Source organism: Pseudophryne corroboree, unplaced genomic scaffold, assembly GCF_028390025.1.
Source record: "Pseudophryne corroboree isolate aPseCor3 unplaced genomic scaffold, aPseCor3.hap2 scaffold_2025, whole genome shotgun sequence".
NCBI lineage: Eukaryota > Metazoa > Chordata > Amphibia > Anura > Myobatrachidae > Pseudophryne > Pseudophryne corroboree.
The window spans coordinates 13,531-20,190 of record NW_026968666.1 but is presented as its reverse complement, the minus strand read 5'-3'; the positions used below and the strand labels follow the sequence as shown (position 1 = coordinate 20,190).

Here is a 6,660-nt window from a genome sequence, read left to right as displayed (position 1 = left end):
CTCGCACAATGCGAACTACAGGTAGTGCTGCAGGGCCCACACCCTTTTACTTGCCTTACAGAGCAGCTCTGGAGCTGTTACAGTGCCCAGCTGCTGCAAGAAATCAGCTTGAATGCTTCAGGGGCTGGGGCATATCCAACATGAGCCCCACACCGACGGAGGGTGGAGGTGTTTAATGCGAACTAGGGGTCATCCAAGTGCCGCAAAAGGCCGCCATGCCCTGCACGCCCCTTTTCTCTTTTCATATGCAGACGAGGGTTGAAGCCAACTTTGACCCACTGCTTGGATGACATCGCCATATGCAAATCCATCTGCTGCAGGCCTTCCCCCAGGAATGCTTGCACTAGTTGTTGCATTTGGTTTGTTGTTTGGGGGTGCTTCAGTATTAGGCAGCCTTCTGCCCTCCCATGTTCATCTGAAAATATGTGTTCTCTCTGCAGTTGTTGTCCCCAGATGAGAGTTCCCTTGTGCTGCCTCAGTTGAATCTCCTTTACTTGACAGAGATGTGCCTGAGCAGCGGCCCTCCCCAGCCCTATCCCAAATCATACTTATTTTGCATAGGAGATACCATGGTCATGAAGACTGTTCTCCCAGGGTGCGGTTCATTCATTGCATTCTGGGTATGCTGACCCCTGTGATTTCCCCAAATGTGGGAAACTCGACTGCATTATTTAATGCGAACTAGGGGTCATCCAAGCACCGCAAAAGGCCGCCATGCCCTGCATACCCCTTTTCTCTTTTCATAAGCAGACGAGGTTTGAAGCCAACTTTGACCCACTGCTTGGATGACATCACTTGCTGCCTTTCCAATGAAGCAAGTTTAATTTAATAATAGGTGAAAAACCATCCCTACAAAGGTGTTAATCAGATACTTGGCTTTGTGGACACTTTTCAGAGCACAAATTTGTTAGCATAAAAATAAAGCCAGAAAATGAAGAGCTGTTTAATCACTCAATTGGATTTTTCTGCCAGCATATTTCTTTTTCTCTGCAACCCACTGCTAAATTGTGCTTCGTGGCTGTTTTTTTTATAAAATCACTTAATCAAATCTAACTCTGATTACATCAGAGAAGGCCAGGTACCCTACACCATAAGAGGTGGTTTGAAATTTTTACTTGTCTACTTAAAGATCACCAAAATCTGATAACGAGGTCAATTACGTCCCTAGGTGGGATTGAACCACCAACCTTTTGGTTAACAACTGAACACGCTAACTGTTTGCGCCTCAGAGACACTTTGCGAAAGTACATACTGACAAAGGTTAATAAGCATTCATCTAGAACGTTTCCTAGAAAAACTTTAAAAAGTCAATAATCTGGAGAGTTTTTGTAAGATGTTCCTTCCATCAACCAATGAAGAAACACATTGGTACTTTCCCATGATGAGTGAGTGCTTCAGGATCTCTTGCACTTACATGTGCAGCAAAGGACTACAATGGAAGCATGCTGGGCCTATAACCCAGAGGTAGGCAGATTGTAACTGTCCTCTGCTATATGCATTTTTTTTGTTAATTAAAGTAATCCAAAACTGGGATTGATATTTTGGCTCTTTTATTTTTACTTAAAGTACAATAACTTTTACCGTTTTAATTTGTTTTAATAGTATATTGACAGTATTGTTTTCTTTCAAAAATCCACTTAATTTTCTTTACCCTATTATTAAAATGGTAATTGACAAAAACAAACTACATTGTCACCAGAAGAGCAATACAAAATGTACAAGTGATATATTAAAATCATCTTTTCAGCTTGAATTTCAATGATGCATTGAGGTAACGATTTTGTGAGAAACATCTTCACCCTTAAATAAAGATTTTCTTAATTCCCTACCTGTGTGCTAATTAGATATCACCTTGTTTTCACATTAAACAGACTTCCACATGAGAAAGCAGCAAGGATGCAGTGGCTTTAATGTTTCCTGGTGTCAACCTGTATTATTTCAGTAGACATTGAAATGAGGATGCATCTTGCTGCCTTTCCAATGAAGCAAGTTTAATTTAGTAATAGGTTAAAAACCATCCCTACAAAGGTGTTAATCAGAGACTTGGCTTTGTGGACACTTTTCAGAGAACAAATTTGTTAGCATAAAAATAAAGCCAGAAAATGAAGAGCTGTTTAATCACTCAATTGGATTTTTCTGCCAGCATTTTTCTTTTTCTCTGCAACCCACTGCTAAATTGTGCTTCCTAGCTGTTTTTTTTATAAAATCACTTAATCAAATCTAACTCTGATTACATCAGAGAAGGCCAGGTACCCTACACCATAAGAGGGGGTTTGAAATTTTGACTTGTCTACTTAAAGATCACCAAAATCTGATAACAAGGTCAATTTTGTCCCTGGGTGGGATTGAACCACCAACCTTTTGGTTAATAGCCTTATACACTAACTGATTGCGCCACAGCGACACTTTTCAAAAGTACATACTGACAAAGGCTAATAAGCATTCATCTAGAACGTTTCCTAGAAACATTTTAAAAAGTCAATAATGTGGAGAGTTTTTGTAAGATGTTTCTTCCATCAACCAATGAAGAAACACATTGGTACTTTCCTATGATGAGTGAGTGCTTCAGGATCTCTTGCACTTACATGTGCAGCAGAGTACTGTAATGGAAGCATGCTGGGTCCATAACCCAGAGGTAGGCAGATTGAAACTATCCTCTGCTATATGCATTGTTTTTATTAATTAAAGTAATCCAAAACTGGGATTGATATTTTTGCTCTTTTATTTTTACTTAAAGTACAATAACTTTTACCATTTTAATTTGTTTTAATAGTATATTGACAGTATTGTTTTCTTTCAAAAATCCAATTAATTTTCTTTACCCGATTATTAAAATGGTAATTGACAAAAACAAACTACATTGTCACCAGAAGAGCAATACAAAATGTACAAGTGATATATTAAAATCATCTTTCCAGCTTGAATTTCAATGATGCCTTGGTGCAACAATTTTGTGAGAAACATCTTCACCCATAAAGAAAGATTTTCTTAATTCCTTACCTGTGTGCTGATTAGATATCACCTTGTTTTCACATTAAACAGACTTCCCCATGAGGAAGCAGCAAGGATGCAGTGACGTTTATGTTTCCTGGTGTCAACCTGTATTATTTCAGTAGACATTGAAATGAGGATGCATCTTGCTGCCTTTCCAATGAAGCAAGTTTAATTCAGTAATAGGTGAAAAACCATTCCTACAAAGGTGTTAATCAGAGACTTGGCTTTGTGGACACTTTTCAGAGAGCAAATTTGTTAGAATAAACATAAAATCAGAAAATGAAGAGCTGTTTAATCACTCAATTGGACTTTTCTGCCAGCATAATTTTTTTTCTCTGCAACCCACTGCTAAATTGTGCTTCCTAGCTGTTTTTTATAAAATCACTTAATCAAATCTAATTCTGATTACATCAGAGAAGGCCGGGTACCCTACACCTTAAGAGGGGGTTTGAAATTTTGACTTGTCTACTTAAAGATCACCAAAATCTGATAACAAGGTCTATTACGTCCCTCTGTGGGATTGAATCACCAACCTTTAGGTTAATAGCCATACACACTAACTGATTGCGCCACAGCGACACTTTGCAAAAGTACATACTGACAAAGGCTAATAAGCATTCATCTAGAACGTTTCCTAGAAAAACTTTAAAAAGTCAATAATCTGGAGAATTTTTGTAAGAAACACATTGGTACATTCCCATGATGAGTGAGTGCTTCAGGATCTCTTGGACTTACATGGGCTATTAACCAAAAGGTTCCCACCCAGTGATGTAATTGACCTTGTGATCAGATTTTGGTGATCTTTAAGTAGACAAGTCAAAATTTCAAACCCCCTCTTATGGTGTAGGGTACCTGGCCTTCTCTGACGTAATCAGAGTTAGATTTAATTAAGGTGCGCAAGGGCATAGAAGGGAGCGGTTTAAGAAAAGAGAAGTGGAAACAGACAGCAAACTAGGCTGGAGAGAGACCTGAGACAAAGAGATCTGAATTATACTAGAGCCGACCAGGGGAAACACAAATTATGCAGTCAAGTTTCCCACATTTGGGGAAATCGCAGGAGCAGCACACCCAGAGTGCAATGGGTGAGCCTTTCCCTGGGAGAAGCACCTTCATGATCATAGTATCTCACCTGGCAGGTAAGTAGGAGTTGGGCTAGAGCTGGGGAAGGTCGCTGCTCGGGTACCCCCCTGTTAAGTGAAGGAAATCCAACTGAGGCAGCACAAGGGAACTCTCGAAAGAAGAACAAGGCTAGAGGAAGATCTGAGTCAAAGAAATCTGACTTTTACCAGAGCTGACCAGAGGAAAGCACAAACACAGTCCCCCACTACCACCAGGAAACATTAACGCCACTGCATCCTTGCTGCTTTCTCATGTGGAAGTCTATTTAATGTGAAAACAAGGTGATATCTAATTAGCACACAGAAAAGAAAATTAAGTGAATTTTTGAAAGAAAACAATACTGTCAATATACTATTAAAACAAATTAAAATGGTAAAAGTTATTGTACTTTAAGTAAAAATAAAAGAGCAAAAATATCAATCCCAGTTTTGGATTACTTTAATTAACAAAAAAAATGCATATAGCAGAGGATAGTTTCAATCTTTCTACCTCTGGGTTATGGGCCCAGCATGCTTCCATTGCAGTACTCTGCTGCACATGTAAGTGCAAGAGATCCTGAAGCACTCACTCATCATCGGAAAGTACCAATGTGTTTCTTCATTGGTTGATGGCAGAAACATCTTACAAAAACACTCCAGATTATTGACTTTTTAAAGTTTTTCTAGGAAACGTTCTAGATGATTGTTTATTAGCCTTTGTCAGTATGTAATTTTGCAAAGTGTCGCTGTGGCGCAATCAGTTAGTGTGTATGGCTATTAACCAAAAGGTTGGTGGTTCAATCCCACCTAGGGATGTAATTGACTTTGTTATCAGATTTTGGTGATCTTTAAGTAGACAAGTCAAAATTTCAAACCCCCTGTTATGGTGTTAGGTATTTAGACTTCTCTGATGTAATCAGAGTTAGATTTGATTCAGTGATTTTATAAAAACAGCTAGGAAGCACAATTTAGCAGTGGGTTGCAGAGAAAAAGAAATATGCTGGCAAAAAAATCCAATTGAGTGATTAAACAGCTCTTGGATGGTTTTTCACCTATTACTAAATTAAACTTGCTTCATTGGAAAGGCAGCAAGATGCATCCTCATTTCAATATCTACTGAAATAATACAGGTTGACACCAGGAAACATTAACGCCACTGCATCCTTGCTGCTTTCTCATGTGGAAGTCTGTTTAATGTGAAAACAAGGTGATATCTAATTAGCACACAGGTAAGGAATTAAGAAAATCTTTATTAAAGGGTGAAGATGTTTCTCACAAAATCGTTGCCCCAATGCATCATTGAAATTCAAGCTGGAAAGATGATTTTAATATATCACTTGTACATTTTGTATTGCTCTTCTGGTGACAATGTAGTTTGTTTTTGTTAATTACCATTTTAATAATCGGGTAAAGAAAATTAATTGGATTTTTGAAAGAAAACAATACTGTCAATATACTATTAAAACAAATTAAAATGGTAAAAGTTATTGTACTTTAAGTAAAAATAAAAGAGCAAAAATATCAATCCCAGTTTTGGATTACTTTAATTAACAAAAAAAAATGCATATAGCAGAGGATAGTTTCAATCTGCCTACCTCTGGGTTATGGACCCAGCATGCTTCCATTACAGTACTCTGCTGCACATGTAAGTGCAAGAGGTCCTGAAGCACTCACTTATCATGGGAAAGTTCCAATGTGTTTCTTCATTGGTTGATGGAAGAAACATCTTACAAAAACTCTCCACATTATTGACTTTTTAAAATGTTTCTAGGAAACGTTCTAGATGAATGCTTATTAGCCTTTGTCAGTATGTACTTTCGCAAAGTGTCGCTGTGGCGCAATCAGTCTGTGTGTATGGTTATTAACCAAAAGGTTGGTGGTTCAATCCCACCCAGGGACGTAATTGACCTTGTTATCAGATTTTGGTGATCTTTAAGTAGACAAGTCAAAATTTCAAACCCCCTGTTATGGTGTAGGGTACCTGGCCTTCTCTGATGTAATCAGAGTTAGATTTGATTCAGTGATTTTATAAAAACAGCTAGGAAGCACAATTTAGCAGTGAGTTGCAGAGAAAAAGAAATATGCTGGCAAAAAAATCCAATTGAGTGATTAAACAGCTCTTCATTTTCTGGCTTTATTTTTATGCTAACAAATTTGTTCTCTGAAAAGTGTCCACAAAGCCAAGTCTCTGATTAACACCTTTGTAGGGATGGTTTTTCACCTATTACTAAATTAAACTTGCTTCATTGGAAAGGCAGCAAGATGCATCCTCATTTCAATATCTACTGAAATAATACAGGTTTACACCAGGAAACATTAATGCCACTGCATCCTTGCTGCTTTCTCATGTGGAAGTCTGTTTAATGTGAAAACAAGGTGATATCTAATTAGCACACAGGTAAGGAATTAAGAAAATCTTTATTTAAGGGTGAAGATGTTTCTCACAAAATCGTTGCCCCAATGCATCATTGAAATTCAAGCTGGAAAGATGATTTTAATATATCACTTGTACATTTTGTATTGCTCTTCTGGTGACAATGTAGTTTGTTTTTGTCAATTACCATTATAA

The 6,660-nt window shown here is 37.8% G+C and overlaps 1 non-coding gene and 1 pseudogene across 1 annotated transcript; one reads left to right on the top strand and one right to left on the bottom strand.

The window, feature by feature from the left end:
* The first annotated feature begins 544 nt into the window (after positions 1-544).
* LOC135005470 (U1 spliceosomal RNA) lies at positions 545-723 on the top strand (annotated as a pseudogene).
* Positions 724-3,975: 3,252 nt separating this feature from the next.
* On the bottom strand, positions 3,976-4,138 carry LOC135005455 (U1 spliceosomal RNA). The gene has a single exon (XR_010206030.1). It is a non-coding gene; the product is annotated as a U1 spliceosomal RNA (small nuclear RNA).
* Between the last annotated feature and the right edge of the window lie 2,522 nt (positions 4,139-6,660).